This window comes from Macrobrachium rosenbergii, chromosome 55, assembly GCF_040412425.1.
Source record: "Macrobrachium rosenbergii isolate ZJJX-2024 chromosome 55, ASM4041242v1, whole genome shotgun sequence".
Lineage (NCBI taxonomy): Eukaryota > Metazoa > Arthropoda > Malacostraca > Decapoda > Palaemonidae > Macrobrachium > Macrobrachium rosenbergii.
The window spans coordinates 86,530,131-86,546,946 of record NC_089795.1 but is presented as its reverse complement, the minus strand read 5'-3'; positions in this window follow the sequence as shown (position 1 = coordinate 86,546,946).

Below are 16,816 nucleotides of genomic sequence, written 5' to 3'. Positions count from 1 at the left end.
GGCTGCTTCAAGGAAAGAAATGGAAGCGATAACCTTTAATTGATTTTCAGGTTGCTTCAGGGGAAAAGGTGGTCGACTGAATAACAGTTAAAGAAAGATCTTTGATACACACCATCTGGGAACTGAATATGTCATAGGCTAAGGTAGTCATTCCTAATAGTATATAGCCACCCATTCGGGTTGTCAGCGCCTGAAAGACGAACTGGTGATGATTTCACAGAATAACGAATTTTTTCATAATAATGTGATTATCAATTTGATTTTGTGTATTCAATATACTTGCATCGTTTATGTTTGATCTATGATTAGAGTATTCCTCTACCTGGAAAATAAGAGTGTCTTTAAACTAGATAAATTTATTACTGTGCAGAAGGGATTATTGATGTAATGTATAATGTATACTGAGATTAAGGAAAGACATATTTCGTATATACGTGAATGCTCGCAGCTTGCAGAATTTATATTTAACCAAATTCTAAAGTTCAAGCCAATCATTTATCCAAAGTATTACTTTCGTAACGGTGACAAACTCGAATCAGTGACTAGGAAGTATAAATAATAAAAAAAAAGGTAAATCTAACAGCAATCGTTTTGAATTGGAACTGATAGCAGAAACATGTTAAAATAATACTTTTTTTTTTTACCGCCAATTATATCTAGAGTGGAGAATAAACGGCTGTAGCCAGAGCTGAAGCAGAGATGGAAATAGAAATTTACTGATATTAGCGACAACGTTCAGCTGCGACCAGCGTAAAGGAATTGTAATGATTAAGATCATTTTTTTATGTCATTGTTGTCCTAATTAAATGCATCGTCATACTTTGTCAGCTTCCTCTGCATCGCATGTGCGCACTCACGCAAAAGTACAATCACATATTTATATATGTGTCATTGTGCTAGCACGTGTATAAATTCATTAACGATTTAAATATATAAGACGTATTAGCCTGTGCGAAAAAGATGAAAATGACTAACGCTGGTTAAATTGCTCTCTCTCTCTCTCTCTCTCTCCCTCTCTCTCTCTCTCTCTCTCTCTCTCTCTCTCTCTCTCTCAGCGATAATGCCCTAGTTCCAGAAAGGTACCTGGAAGTAGCAGTAGCAGTAACAGTGTTACGTAAGTCTTACGCCCTCTTACTTCTGCTGAGTCTACCGGGAAGACAAACCGGTACTTCCGCACCGATGAGGGTTTCTCTCTCTCTCTCTCTCTCTCTCTCTCTCTCTCTCTCTCTCTCTCTCTATTTTAAAAGTCTGTATTATTTTCTCCCACTTGGCTCCATCACTTGTCAAAATCGTCCGTGGACGGCCATCTTTATCATTCACTTTTGTCACTAACTAATCTTTCGCCCTCTGACGCACTTATATCCTCTCATTCTCGGCGTTGGTCTCAACGCAAATTGCGTAGTAACGCACTCATTTTTTTTTCTTATCTCGTACTTTTGGCGAGTCCTTCACTTCCACACCCCTAAAAAAAAAAAAAAGTGGTCCAGTTCTCGTACTCGAGAGGGATGGGTCGGGTGAGGAGGCGGCGCGGCGTTGATTCTTGCCCTTTCATCCTTTGACTACCCCGAGGGGGTCTGTCCGTTTGGTCTCGAGGTGTGGTCGACAGGGCGAGGGGGAATCTTTTGCGAGACACCCTGTGAAAGTCATGGACGTGTGTAACAACAATGACAAAAAAGCTACTGACACATGTAACAACGCCAGCAACAAAGCCATTGACATATGTAACACCAACAACAATAAAGTCATGGACATGTGTAACAACACCAGCAAAAAAACATTTACATATGTAACATCAGCAACAACAATAAAGTCATTGGCATATGTAACAACGACAACAATAAAGCCATTGACATATGTAAGAACACCAGCAAAAAAGACATTGACATACGTAACATCAGCAACAACAATAAAGCCATTGACATATGTAACACCAACAACAATAAAGCCATTGGCATATGTAACAACGACAACGATAAAGCCATTGACATACGTAACACCAACAGCAATAAAGCCATTGACATATGTAAGAACACCAGCAAAAAAGACATTGACATATGTAACAACACCAGCATAAAGTCACTGATATATGTAACGACAACAATAAAGCCATGGGCATAAGTAACAACAACGACAACAGTAAAGTCACTGACATATATAACAGCAACAACAACAACAATAAAGTCATTGACATATGCAACAACAATAAAAATAATGATGATTATGGTCATGATAATGAGATAAGATAGCCTCTGCTACGCGTAGTTATGTGAAGAAATGCTTAGTAAAAACTGAGAAAGCTCTTGAAGACTAGAATATTATACAATTTGAATATCCATACGGATTTATAATAATAATAATAATAATAATAATAATAATAATAATAATAATAATAATAGAGAGAGAGAGAGAGAGAGAGAGAGAGAGAGAGAGAGAGAGAGAGAGAGAAAGTGATTCTCTTGCAATATATACTCAGTTTGCCAGAGAAACATTTTGCAAACATTGCTGAATGTCCTGAAGACTTGAGTATAAACTTTTGTGAATCTGTCGATTCATGAACGGCAAAATTTCGATGCAGGTAATGGTGTTTTCTTCAGAATATTAATAAATATCAGTACCAATAACTAAATGCATTTCATACCCTTCTTTAAAAGATTAAAAAACTTTTGAAAGCATTTCCGGCTCTCATGACAGCAATTATGTGACAGTACAACATGAGAGCTGTATTTTCTAATTTCTTGTTGACCGTCTTTCTCTATAACCATATATTATTTATACTGATGGAACGCCAACACTATTTATTAATCAATCTGGCGTTTCATTGCAGCAGGTCGCTGAATCAAAATGAGGACCTCTCTCGGCGACATTCAACTTCTATAAGCAAATAGTAGCAAGGTTTACTTTGTTCCTTCCAGAAAAAATGTCATTAAATTGAGTGGAAAGATAAATCTGATAAAGTTATTTACTCTGAAAGGTAAGGGGCCATAATTATGGACTAAGTTTCGGTAGGTTTTCTGTTTAGAGATTTACCTGATACGAAACCGCTGTTAATGGAAAGAAAAGGTGCATTGAAAATGAATTTGTTTGTGCAAGGAGCAAGTTTGTATTCAAAACTACTTCGATAATCTACTCCAAAAATGGATGGATGCAAGAGTGTCTATTATAGTGTATGCCCTGTTTTACTCAGTAAACCTATTAATATGCTCATAACATTGGCCATCCACAACTTTAAATGCTACTTGTATTCCGTGATGCAACTATAATGAAATATGAATTGCCGTTGTTTTTGTTTTAAGTGAATAGCTACAGTTTCCTCGTAACCTTCTTCTTCTTCTTCTATTATTATTATTATTAATCACAACTTCATGAAGGTGGCACGCTACATAGACAATAATTATCAAATGCTCTCACAGAGAAGGCTAATATTAAGAAACTGATAACTAAATTGTAAGTCTCCCGTGTTCTGAAATTCTTTCTCTTCAAGGTGGTTCCTGCTGTGAATACGAATTACTGATATTAAAAATTTAATGTCAGTCAAGTCTGACACCTCGAACCCAAGCTGTTACGGCGAAGCCTCCACCAAATATTACATACGGTGACTTCAACGAATAACAAAGTAGCGATTTAAACGTGCCTGAGAAGTGAATAAAACTCTCTCTCTCTTTCTCTCTTACACACACACACACACACACACACACACACACACACACATATATATATATATATATATATATATATATATATATATATATATATATATATATATTTTTTTTTTTTTAAGTCTGACGCTTCTAACCCAAGCTGTTGACATGAAACCTCCCTCAAATAGTAGTGATTTAAACGTGCCAAGGAAGTGAATCAAACTCTTCTCTCTCTCAATTATATATACTGTATATATAAATTTGTAAGAGAAAGAGAGAGTTTTATTCACTCCATTGGCACTTTTAGATCACTACTTTGTTGTTCGTTGAAGTCTCCATATGTAATATTTTGGGGAAGGCGTCGCGTCAACAGCTTGTGTTGAGGTGTCAGGCTTGACTGACATTGAATATCAGTGATTCGGGTTCACAGCAGGAATCCTCTTAAAGAGATAGAATTTCAGAACACGGGATACGGGATACTTACAATTCAGTTGTCAGTTCATAAATCTTTTGAGAGCATTTGATGATTGTTCGATGCCACCTTCAAGAAGTTAGTAATTATAATTATATATATATATATATATATATATATATATATATATATATATATATATATATATATATATATATATATATATCTGTGTGTATATAAAGCTTTATGGACTATTTCAAAGACCGAATCATGTGTCTTTTTAAAAACTAACTCAGATCAATTTGACTAATAGAGACTATCCTCCGGGAATTCCGGAGGGAATCTTTGGTTCCTGGGGTTGCCAGGGACCCTTCGGGGCTTCCCAGAGAAGCCCAAAGACTCTGTTTGATAAAAAAAAAAAAAAACCTCTTTAAGAGCTTAACTTTGGAGCCCCGTGACCCTGGTTATCTAAGGGGTACTGCTCAGGTCAACCCTTAGAAGCCTGCAAGACAGGGTGCCCTTTCTGGCCAATATGCCTTCCACCCACACCAAATGGACTTTTGTCCTCTACTGGTCTTTCTATTTTTGTATACGTGTTTTTTGGTATTACTTTTTCTGAAAAATTTCATGCAGTTGTTGAAGAATTTTAAACTATCAAATTATTAAAAGGCCAAAACTTGGTCCAAATTTCAAAACTGGCTCATAAGGGGAGTAGATCGACGTACTTCCAGAAATGCCATAAGTGTTCAAATCTAAGCATGGGGAGTACGTCGGGTCAAAAATTAAAATTTTTTTTTTTCAGCGTAATGGCTACTATTTACTCCTTCCCCGCCTCCCAGTGCATTTTTCAGTTTTCTGATTCCCGTATCATATTCATGTTTCTGCCACTTTCTCCTGTTTGCTGTCTCGCAACTCATGCTGAAGTCACTAGCATCAGCATAATTTTTCGTTATTTTCCAGTTATAGGGACATAATTTGGTTTCACTATGCATTAAACAATATCTAGTTTATTTTGATCTTTCTTCACATGCTTAGTGTCCCAAGCGATGGTGTAACACATGTAAGGCTACCTAGTCTCACATTTATCCGGTTTTGACGGTTCAGTGACATTTATTCCGTTTCTTGCCTCAACGTTTTGGGAATCTGTGTTTGCTTCCGTTTTCCTTAATTCTTATAAGCTCCTCTTTTTCAAGAGGCGAATTATTACTACACTGTCCTTTTCCTTTCTTATGTTTTATCTTTAGGCCTTTACCTGCTAAGTGCATCTTGAATATTCCTATCAGCCGTTCATACGAAATTTTGAGAGTTGATAATGACGGTATTTTAGTTTTTATTTAAATACAGTAAATGGATGCGTCTTCCCTTTCTTTATCATATGATTGATTAATTTCTTCTACATTTACAGGAGTGTAGATTTGCATAACTTTCTGTAGGAGAGTTTAGCACGTGACTGACTTCCTAAAATATCATTTGTTGCTCTACATGGGTACAACATGTTTCTTCTCCAATAACCTAAAATTAATTCTCTCTCTCTCTCTCTCTCTCTCTCTCTCTCTCTCTCTCTCTCTCTCTCTCTCTCTCTCTCTCTCTATAAGCATTTCAAAGTTACCGTAGGCGATCGTAGCGTGTGTTCAGAAAATCCTTCATAACTAATAATCGTTATAGAAAAATACTACTGTCCCATTATTGTGATGGCCTCATACCTTCCATTTCCAGGTCATTGCGAACCTCTTTTCGAAGGCTTGCAATTATCGCTATAAAAGACAATTCACTGCGACACTTATTACACGAGACATGAAAACGAACACCGATCTACTTAATAACATCATCCCTTGAAAAACTATTCAATGAAACTTACGTAGAGTACCACTGAACACACAAAACTAAAATGTTACCCATCAAAACCAGTAATATCACGATAAAATCTTACCTTTGGCTCATCGCTACTGATTTGACGGTCAACATTGCACGAGTCTTTTGTTCGAGGTTTACCTGTGGGCACCTTTACCTTGATAACATCTGTCAGTAACTCGGGATACGTCACCTGGAATGATTAAGCGCTTGGACGTAGTAAAAATTTAAAAACCACCCAATCAATCATGGAGAAAGGAACAAGAAAATTACACGAAGAGACTGTAATTTCAGTGTTCAAGGTTTCTTGGCTTATAGTGGCCACTGCACCAGAGTCAAGAAAACCCTCAGTATACCTTCTGATGGGTAACGAAGACTTCAACAAGACTACGTTGACCAGGTGGCGAACCTAAACAGTACAAAGAGAGCAACAGGTCAAGTTAGAATAATCAAGGGGTCAATATTATCAGCTGATTAGCATCAGAAGACAAGCAACTGTGCACTAGGTATGCCTGTGGCCAGTGACGGAGTTTATCGAAGATGTTTCCTACTGAAAATTTTCTTTATATTGAGCATGCTTCGGCATGAAGAGAAACAAATGCATATGCGCATATGAATGTGGATGAACTGACAAACAAAGAGAGAGAGAGAGAGAGAGAGAGAGAGAGAGAGAGAGAGAATCATTACAAAATGCAAACGTAATAAAAGGTATCCCATATGCAACATTAAGTAAAAGTTTGAACATCATCACCCACGCTCAGCTTTATGTCACCCTCTCTCTCTCTCTCTCTCTCTCTCTCTCTCTCTCTCTCTCTCTCTCTCTCTCTCTCTCTCTCTCTTAATACACAATTTCCCAGCTCATGTTTACATCGTCGTAGGACATGGGACCTTTTGAATATGCATTATCAACGACAAGCGGGAGATTGCTACTCATGTTTATAGTCCAGGTACGCAATCTTCCGAAGATGGTCCTGGTGTGATGGTCTCTGGACGTGCGTAACTTCTTTTTTTTTTATTTAGTATCTGTTTCCTTTCTCTTCCTTGTTTACTTATCGTAGCGTTCAAGTCTTTCTGTACTTTTCGCTTCAAGTCACCCCATATCTCTTGTCTTAAGGAATACTCAGTTTCTTGTTATTAAATTTTCTCTTTCGATCTATACCTATTGTTTTCATTTTAACTGAATGATCTCAGGATTTTTTAACATTAATAAAATGTTCCTTGGGAAAGTCGACAATAAAAAACGTAGATAATTTCCTCTGGGACACTCCCCAAGTTAAAAATTAACTGGGTTATGTCAAAACTTGAAAAGACAAATAAACTTATAATCATATAGTGTATGTGTCATAGACATATATGCATTGCAGATTAACAAGATAGAATTTTTTAGGTATATGTATACATACATACATATATATGTGTGTGTGTGTGTGTGTGTGTGTCAGTTTGTGTAACTGTGCGTATGTAGGTCATAATTCAAACATTCATGACCTCCCCTGACTATCTGGGGCCTCATTTACGAGATCTTAGCCAAAAAACTTCGAACCGACCAACGAAAATATCTCAGACTGATTACCAAGAAGTACAATTAACCAAGCTACGTCGTTAACGGCAGAAGTAATTAATGAAAGATGCAATTAACGGCAAAGTAATTAACCAAAGGACTCATAAAAAAGAAGTGTGCCAGTATTTGCAAAGCAGGAAATATGGCTGCGCCGAAGCTGCAGAGGTGGGACGAGAAACCAGTCGAGTCGCCTCTGTGCCCGTAATTGCATCATTTTCTTGACGTCTTTCTTTTATCGTATCTTTACGGGTGACAGTCTAACGTGATGTTGATTACCGTGATGTAAACCTGCGTACTTTTTCCATAATCCCCTCCCGTTGGATACGTGTGTATACGTAAACGCATTGTGGGTTCCTATTATAGTACATGAATCCTGGAATCCCTGAAAGGAAGAAGAAAAATAAGTTTTAGACGTGGGGTCTGATACTACGAAAATTTACCCCACATAAATCAGCTGCATTAAATTGTTGGTCCAATGTAAAGAAATCAAGTTATATTATTAAATAATCGTTACATTCAAAGCAGTTAGTATAACCGTCAACCACAGGTGGAGGTGCATATGAAAGTACTCGAAGCAAAGGGAATTGTAGCGGAAAGGCGAAACAAGCCAGTCATAGGTACAAGGTTAATTTCCTAAAGCCACATGATTCTCCCTTCTCTCTCTCTCTCTCTCTCTCTCTCTCTCTCTCTCTCTCTCTCTCTCTCTGTGTGTGTGTGTGTGTGTGTGTGTGTGTGTGTGTAAGTCCTCGCTTATTATATCTATCGTAATTAGACATTTCTTTTTCCCCATTATCTTAATAAACCGGGATTTGGGTTCCCTTATGTCTTAATTACTTTTATTGTCGGCATTATCAAGCCCTGAAGTTTCTATAGAACAAAGAATAAAAGAATGAAAAAACCAGACCGTCACTTTTTTCATCGAACGTCCGTAATCATTCCTCCCCATTAAAACAACACTAAGAGCAGCCGTGATGTGTAGACTCACTCATCATCGTTAACTTTACTACCTTGGAAGACGATGTGGGTCCAGAATTCGTGCAACGAAGGAAGAAGAACAAGAGCAAGAAGAAGAAGAAAAAGAAGAAGAAGAAGAAGAAGAATTAACACGCATTCAGTATTCATTCGATGATGCAGTTGATGTTACGGCTAGGCGATTATTTGCTTGTGTTTCACAGAAAAATGGGATATGTTGATATCAAATATCCAGAATTAAGTAGGTCTATATTCAGTAGGAAGCTGATGCTAATGGAACTTTGTTTTCCTGGACTGAAAGACAAACAAAGCAAGCAAACTGAAATAGAAACCAACAAAATAAAACTGAAATATAACGCACGATACCTTTCCTATCATCAAAGAAGAGAGCGTACGAGAGAGCGAGCAGGTAGTCTATGTGAGAGAGAAGCTTTTCTTACTTCAAATCGAGAGCGGGAAAAAAAAAAAGAGACGAATGTTAAGCGAAACTGGTTAGCTACCGTCGATTATTATTCCCGTCATGGATACCAACGAGCTAGATGGAAGGAAAAAAAAAGGAAAAAAAAAGGACTCCTGAGCTTTCTGCTCTCCTTTCTTGCCTGAAAAGTGAATGCAGGTTCTGCATTCATTCGAAAGAAGCATCATTTTACTATCGTTTCAGAAGTCTCTAGTCTTCCCCGAGAAGACCTCAACGGAAGTCATCACGGATTTGTTTCATCGTCCAACAGGTGGCGTTGCCGGGATATATGCAAAGGTTTGGCCATATAAAGACCTACACGACGATAAAAAGAAACGCGACAGAAAGTTAATTATAGGTAAGATGAAAGGAGAACTCGAGAGGCCTGCTAAAGAGCTCCGTTAGACCTACGCTTTAGTTTTCTGTAAAAGAAAACTATTGTGCCGGCTTTGCCTGTACGTCCGCACTTTTTTCTGTCCGGACTTTTTCTCTCCGCCCTCTGATTTTATAAACGACTGAGGCTAGAGGACTGCAAATTGGTATGTTGATCATCCACCCTCCAGTCATCAAACATACCAAATTCCAGCCCTCTAGCCTCAGTAGTTTTTTATTTTATTTAAAGTTAAAGTTAGCCATAATCGTGCTTCTGGCAACGATATAGGCCATGCCACCACCGGGCCGTGGTTAAGTTTCATCGGTCGCGGCTCCTACAACATTATACAGAGACCACCGAAAGATAGATCTATTTTCGGTGGCCTTGATTATACGAAACTTCGACGCATTTTTTACCTGTTATTATAGGCGAAGATGGAGGAGTTAAGAAGAAAAGATCGTTTGAAAGGTCTGCTATGGGGACAAATTTAGACCTATGTTTTCTTTCATGAGACGCAGATGGAGATCGAGAAGGCCACTAACTAAATGCTGATTTTGGGGAGATTTCCAAATATTTGAAAGAACAGTAAGAATCTTTCAGAAACCCTTAAATAACTCCAATAGTTCTTTCATTATAAGTAAAAAGCTTTGTTTCAGATGATCTGCTTTCATGTCGATCTTTATTAGAATGCAGCACTGTTGTTACAACGTTGTCCGTAAAATTCAGCTCTATAAAATGTACTTTATATTAGACTGAAACTATTGTTACAATGTTGTCCGTAAAATTCAGTTCTATAGAATGCATTTACACTAGACTGAAATTACAAATAAACTGATCGCCGTTGTATTTGAGTCATGTATAAATATACATCTACAGTATCTATGATGCAAAGATTATTATAGATACAGAAAACATATACATACATATATGTATAATTATATATACATGTATATACATATATAAATATACATATATGTATATATATACATGTGATATATATGTATATATCTATCACATGTATATATATACACATATACTATATATATATTTATATATATGTATATATACATGCATATATAATCTTTGCATCATAGATACATAAATATCACATATATATATATATATATACTATATATATATATATATATATATATATATATATATATATATATAAACAATCTGTTGCTAAGTCTGCGTCTGTCATATGCATACATAGAGAGAGAGAGAAAGAGAGAGAGAAAACAATAAAGAAAATACTGTATATATACATATATATACTGTATATATATATATATATATATATATATATATATATAAATCTATAAGTGTAAGAGAAAAGAAGACAGGAGACATAGAGAGAGAGAGAGAGAGAGAGAGAGAGAGAGAGAGAGAGAGAGAGAGAGAGAGAGAGAGAGAGGGGTTACGCAACGACTGGATATTCCCAGCAAGACTCACCTGCATAATACAGGTACCTATAAATTACCTGTCCACAGACGTAATACTCAGGTTTTAATCCCAACTTGTTCTGGGTGACAGAACCAGAGACATTTGCGAGTAATGATGACTTTCAGGGCACCCAATAACCTTATTTCTCTAATAAACAAGTAAAAAATCGAGTTTTTTGTACAACCCATAATCAAGGCCACCGAAAATAAATGTTTATCTTTAGGTGGTCTGGGTATAATGCTGTGTGAGCCGCGGCCCATGATACTCTCAGCCGGCCGTGGTGGCATGTGTTGTTACGTTGCCAGAAGCACGATCATGGCTAAGTTTGACCTAAAATAAAATAAAAACTACTGAGGCTAGAGGGCTGCAGTTTGGTATGATTGATGATTGGAGGGTGGATGATCAACATATCAGTTTGCAGTCCTCTAGCCTCAATAGGTTTTGAGATCTGAGGGCGGACAGAAATAGTGAGGATGGACAGACGAAGCCGGCACAATAGTTTTCTTTTGCAGAAAACTAAAAGGATCTTTGAGAGCGTCTTGGCTTCTTTCCACCTAGGGACAACGCAGGAGAAAGTCGACACTGCGTAGCCTGTTGTTTTTAAAACGTTGTTTGACTGTATGTCGACAACAACAAAAAGCAACACGAACAACAATAATAATAATACCAATCATACTGTTATTAGGCACCAATAAAAATAAAAAAAATAATAATACCAATTATTATATTTTTAAAACTATTTAAACTCAAATTAATGTTGAGTGGATAATAATAAAAATAAAAAGATAATACTAATGCTATATTTTTATCCTTAGTTAAATTCAAATTAAATTTTGAGTGAATAATAATAATAATAATAAAGATTATAATAATAATGGTAATAGTATATTTTTATCATGATATTTAAACTTAGACTGTTGTTGAGTATGATAATAATAATAATAAAAATAATAAAAAATATTAAATAATAAGAATAAAGCTGTATTTTCCATTTAAACTTAAATTAATGTTAAGTGAATAATAATAATAATAATAATAATAATAATAATAATAATAATAATAGTCATCATCATCATCATCATTTCATCATCATCATTATTTGAATTTTTCATTATTTGAAATTAAAATTAAAAATAATAATATTAATAATAATATATCTATATTTTTTGTGTGCGTAACACATACAGTCTAAGGGAAATTGTCTACAGCAATAAAATCTTAATTATCTCCAGTTTCAACTATCACAGAACCTTAAAGAAAAAAATGCAAAACAACACTGCCGTCAATTTTAACAAATTTCAATAATGAATAAATTATAATATAAACTTATGATAATTTCACTAACAGTGCAAACGTCACAAGTACTACTGCTACTGCTCATTATGATAATGATTATGACAATCAGCAAGGTAGCTTAAAAGCAGAAAAGATTCTTCAACCTAAATAATTAAATTGGTGATTAGGCTGATACTAAAAAAATAGGTTTCATTTTCAATGTTACCAATATTAAAAGTAATGCTGATGTGAGCTTTGATGATGACGAAGCAGAAAATTAAAAATTATCATCCATTCTTAGTCCACATCTCTGGGAATCATCATCGTCACGATCATAATCATCTTCATCATCAAAGCTTGCATCAGCATTACTTTTAATATTGGCAACACTGAAAATGAAACTTTTTTTTTTTTGTGTCGGCTATTGTGCCGGCTTTGTCAGTCCGTCCACACTTTATTCTGTCTGCACTTTTTTTCTGTCCGCACTTTTTCTGTCCGCCCTCAGATCTTAAAAATTACTGAGGCTAGAGGGCTGCAAATTGGTATGTTGATCATCTAACCTCCAATCATCAAACATACCAAATTGCAGCCCTCTAGCCTCAGTAGTTTATATTTTGTTTAAAGATGAAATTAGCCATAATCGCACTTCTAGCAACGATATAGGACAGGCCACCACCGGGCAGTGGTTAAAGTTTCATGGGCAGCAGCTCATACAACATTATACCGAGACCACCGAAAGATAGATCTGTTTTCGGTGGCCTTGATTATACGCTGTAAAGAAAACTCGACTGCGCCGAAGAAACTTCCGCGTATTTTTTACGTGTTTCTTATAATGATGATACGAGACTTGGGTCAGTTCAGGGAATAATATAACGTGCAATTTAAAGCTGATATTCAGTCTGTCAGGATGAAATGAGAATTACTTCTACTTTCATTTTTCCCTGACCTAATATTCTCTTAAAAGCCAGTTTCTCCATTTCTAAAAATCTCATTCCTTCGTTTGTTTATTCTTTTAAAACCTAAGTATATCTGAGTATATCGGCATGAGCAAATATTGTACATACGATTTTTTGGCTAAAATTCCGCAAGAAGGCGGATCGCCTCAAAAGTAGGACGCCGAATATATATAATGGAGGCAGAGCTGTTTTTAAATGGCTTCCACAAACAGGAGTTTTTTTTTTTCTAGGTGATTTTTAAGTGATCATCATCATCATTATCATCATCATTTTCTCCCATACATTCGACAGTAATTATATGCTCACAGCAACAGTTCTGCCTTATTTCTGAACTTGACATACACGCACACACACACAGAAAGATGTATATAAATATAATATATATATATATATATATATATATATATATATATATATATATATATATATATATATATATAATGTTATATATATACATATATATACATATATCTATATACATATGAGCAAGTCTCACGGGATGAGGTTGCTGGCCTCACCACTCTTTTCTTGACCTGCAGCAAACACTCGTGTTCATTTACAGCTGGGTGAACTGGTGAGCAATGGGCCGGAAGCGATCTTACGGACCTAGCAAACTTGAGTACGGCGCTACACCGATCATATATATATATATATATATATATATATATATATATATATATATATATATATATATATATATATATATATATATATATATATATATATACATCTAATAAAAGGAGCCCATAAAAACGTCGAAATGTAGAAAGTTAATGCTATATTTCACAGAACAACTCTCTTCCTGCCTGAAGAGGGTGACAGTTGTTCTCTGAAATGTAGCATTAACGTTCTACATTGTGGCGTTTTTGTGGGCTCAGTTTATTAGACAGAAATCTGTTTTAACAGAAAATATTTCACAGTCATATATATACATATATAACGACAAATGATCAGGGGTCATACTTCGTATCAAGATGACAAGCATATTATTGTCCTCGAAGTCTCTCTCTTTAGAAACGTCTCCTAATTTTGAATAATAATAATAATAATAATAATAATAATAATAATAATAATAATAATAATAATAATAATAATAATAATAATAATGGATTTCCTTTTGCGAAGAATAAATCCTGTTTTTGGAGAAAGCGGAAGCTTTGTGATATTGTTTAACCAACTAGGAAAAATATGATCATAACGACTTAAGACAGCAAAAAATTACTATTTGAAAGATAGTACACTATCTTCCACTAAATTTTACAAAATATTAGTTAAGCAAAGACAACAAAGCATATTTGGAACAAGAGAGAGAGAGAGAGAGAGAGAGAGAGAGAGAGAGAGAGAGAGAGAGAGATTTTAAATAAATAATTAAAAAGCAAAAAGAAAAAGTGGCTTTTTTACCCACTGGAGTGTGTTTGTTATACCAGCACTGGAGGCAAACATTTTCGACCTTTGGCAATGTAGGCCGATTTTTCCTTCGATTTTTGGAGCACTGAGCGGAATCATTGCTAAAACAAACTCCTACATTTCCCCTCGAAGTATTTTTCGTTCATAGCGGGTTTTCGTTATTGTTTCTGTGTAGAGAAAAATAATGATTGAAAATGGTTCTTTCCTTGTGCCCATGTCGGCACTTGCTGGGAGCGATTGTAGCTATCTGTCCATCAGCCTGACTTTCTTATAATCAATATGCCAGTCATCCTTATGTTTAGCGCCTGTCTGTTAGTCTTGGTCTCTTCTTCTCTAATGTATATATATATATATATATATATATATAAAAGACAAAATGTTATAGAGCAGTGAGATAATGGACGTTTCATCATAATCATCCTTTCCCCCATTTCTCTCTCTCTCTCTCTCTCTCTCTCTCTCTCTCTCTCTCTCTCTCTCTCTCTCTCTCCCTCCCCTGTCTTTTACTCTCTCACTGGCTCATAGGCTTCAGAGCCAATGATGACGGAAGCCCTTTGACGCGAAGCGTTCGGGTGAGGTGAGGAGTGTGAGGTGTGAGGTGTGAGGTGTGAGGAGTGAGGAGTGAGGGTGTGCAGAGGGTGGGTGGTTAACCGGAGCAAACGTCAGGAAAGGGGAAAATGGAGGTTGCAGAGAAAGGGTTCGAATAGGGTTTAGAAAGGAGAGGAATTTACATGAGGAGTTTCGAAGGGAACTGTCAATTAACTTTTTGTTAATACCCCCTTTTTTTTCCCTCTCGTACTTATGAAAAGGCATTTTAACGGCCGCATTAATGGGGAATTAAAGATTAAAACCAGATTGTTAGCTTATTACCTATTTTATATGCGAAGGTTTTGAAGATTAAATCTACTATATAGATGTTGGTGCATTGAGGTTTGAAGGTTTAACATTTTATATAAGAGAAGGTTTTGAAGTGAGTGGTTATTTTTCTAAAATGGTTTCACAGTTTACAAATTAATATATGAAGTTAAAGAACTAAACTGCCTTTAGTGTATTATCATCTATTAAAGCCAATGTTATAATCTGTAATATTTGACTAAAACAACTTCTTTTTTTTTTGGCTCCCTCAGTTTATTGACGATAATTTTACCTGCCTCAGTCCTTGACCAACAACAGCTAAACCGCTGCCACTGTCATTATCTTGATAAGTTAGAATGAGTTGTAGTAACAGAGGCGCCAGCAGAAAGAAAATCTCAAAGATGCTTCCAGAGTATGACAAGAAAATTTTACTGAGTTTTTTTTACAATCACTGTATTACGAGTATACCATATAAATCTTCGGAAAACATCTACGACCGAATTCATTTCATTTTTCAGTTGTTATCATCAATATTTTACAATGCTTCTGTCTTTTTCTTTAGATTTTCATATAGACATTTAATCTACGGAGTCGTCAAACTTTAGTCAGTGATGAATATCTAAAACCGAATTAATTTCATTTTTCAGTTGTTTTCATCAATATTTTACAGTGCTTCAGTCTTCTTCTTGAATTTTCATAGACACTTAATCTATGGAATCATTAAACTTTAGTCAGTTAATCTACGGAATCATTTTAAACAATGTTTTAGTCATCTTCTTCTTAATGAATATCTACGGAATCATTAAACTTTAGTCAGTAATGAATATCTACGACCGAATTCATTTCATTTTTCAATTATCATCAATGTTTTACAATGCTTCCATCTTCTTGAGTTTTTCATAGACACTTCATCTATGGAATCATCAAACTTCAGTCAAAAATGAAAAACTAACATATTTTAAAAACAGCTGTAATAAATGACCATAGAAAAGGCACATATGGGAATGTGAGGCAAAATCTGAGGGTATGCAAAAAGGAAATGACCGAGAGAAGGGAGGAGAAATGAGAGGACGAGAGTCGAATGGGAAATGAGGAAACGAGGGTACGGAATGACGAAGGCACATTGTGAGGACGAAAAACAGCGTCAGTGAGAAAATGAGTAAGAGGTGACGGAATAATAATAAAAAAAGGAAAATAAAAAGAAATATGAAAGTAAAAATAAATGGGATTAGAAAAAAGATAAACGAGAGAATATGTAAAAATATGCATCTCGTAAAGGAAAATTTATGCCGAACAAATGAATAAGAAGACAGTTGGACAAATGATTTTACGGTGTGGAAATGTGACGTCCATACATACATACATACATACACACACACACACACACACACACACACATATATATATATATATATATATATAATGTATATATATATATAGATAGATATATATATATATATTATATATATATATATATCTCTCTCTCTTTCTCTCTTTCTCTCTCTCTCTCTCTCTAAATATATATATATATATATATATATATATATATATATATATATATATATAGAGAGAGAGAGAGAGAGAGAGAGAGAGAGAGAGAGAGAGAGAGAGAG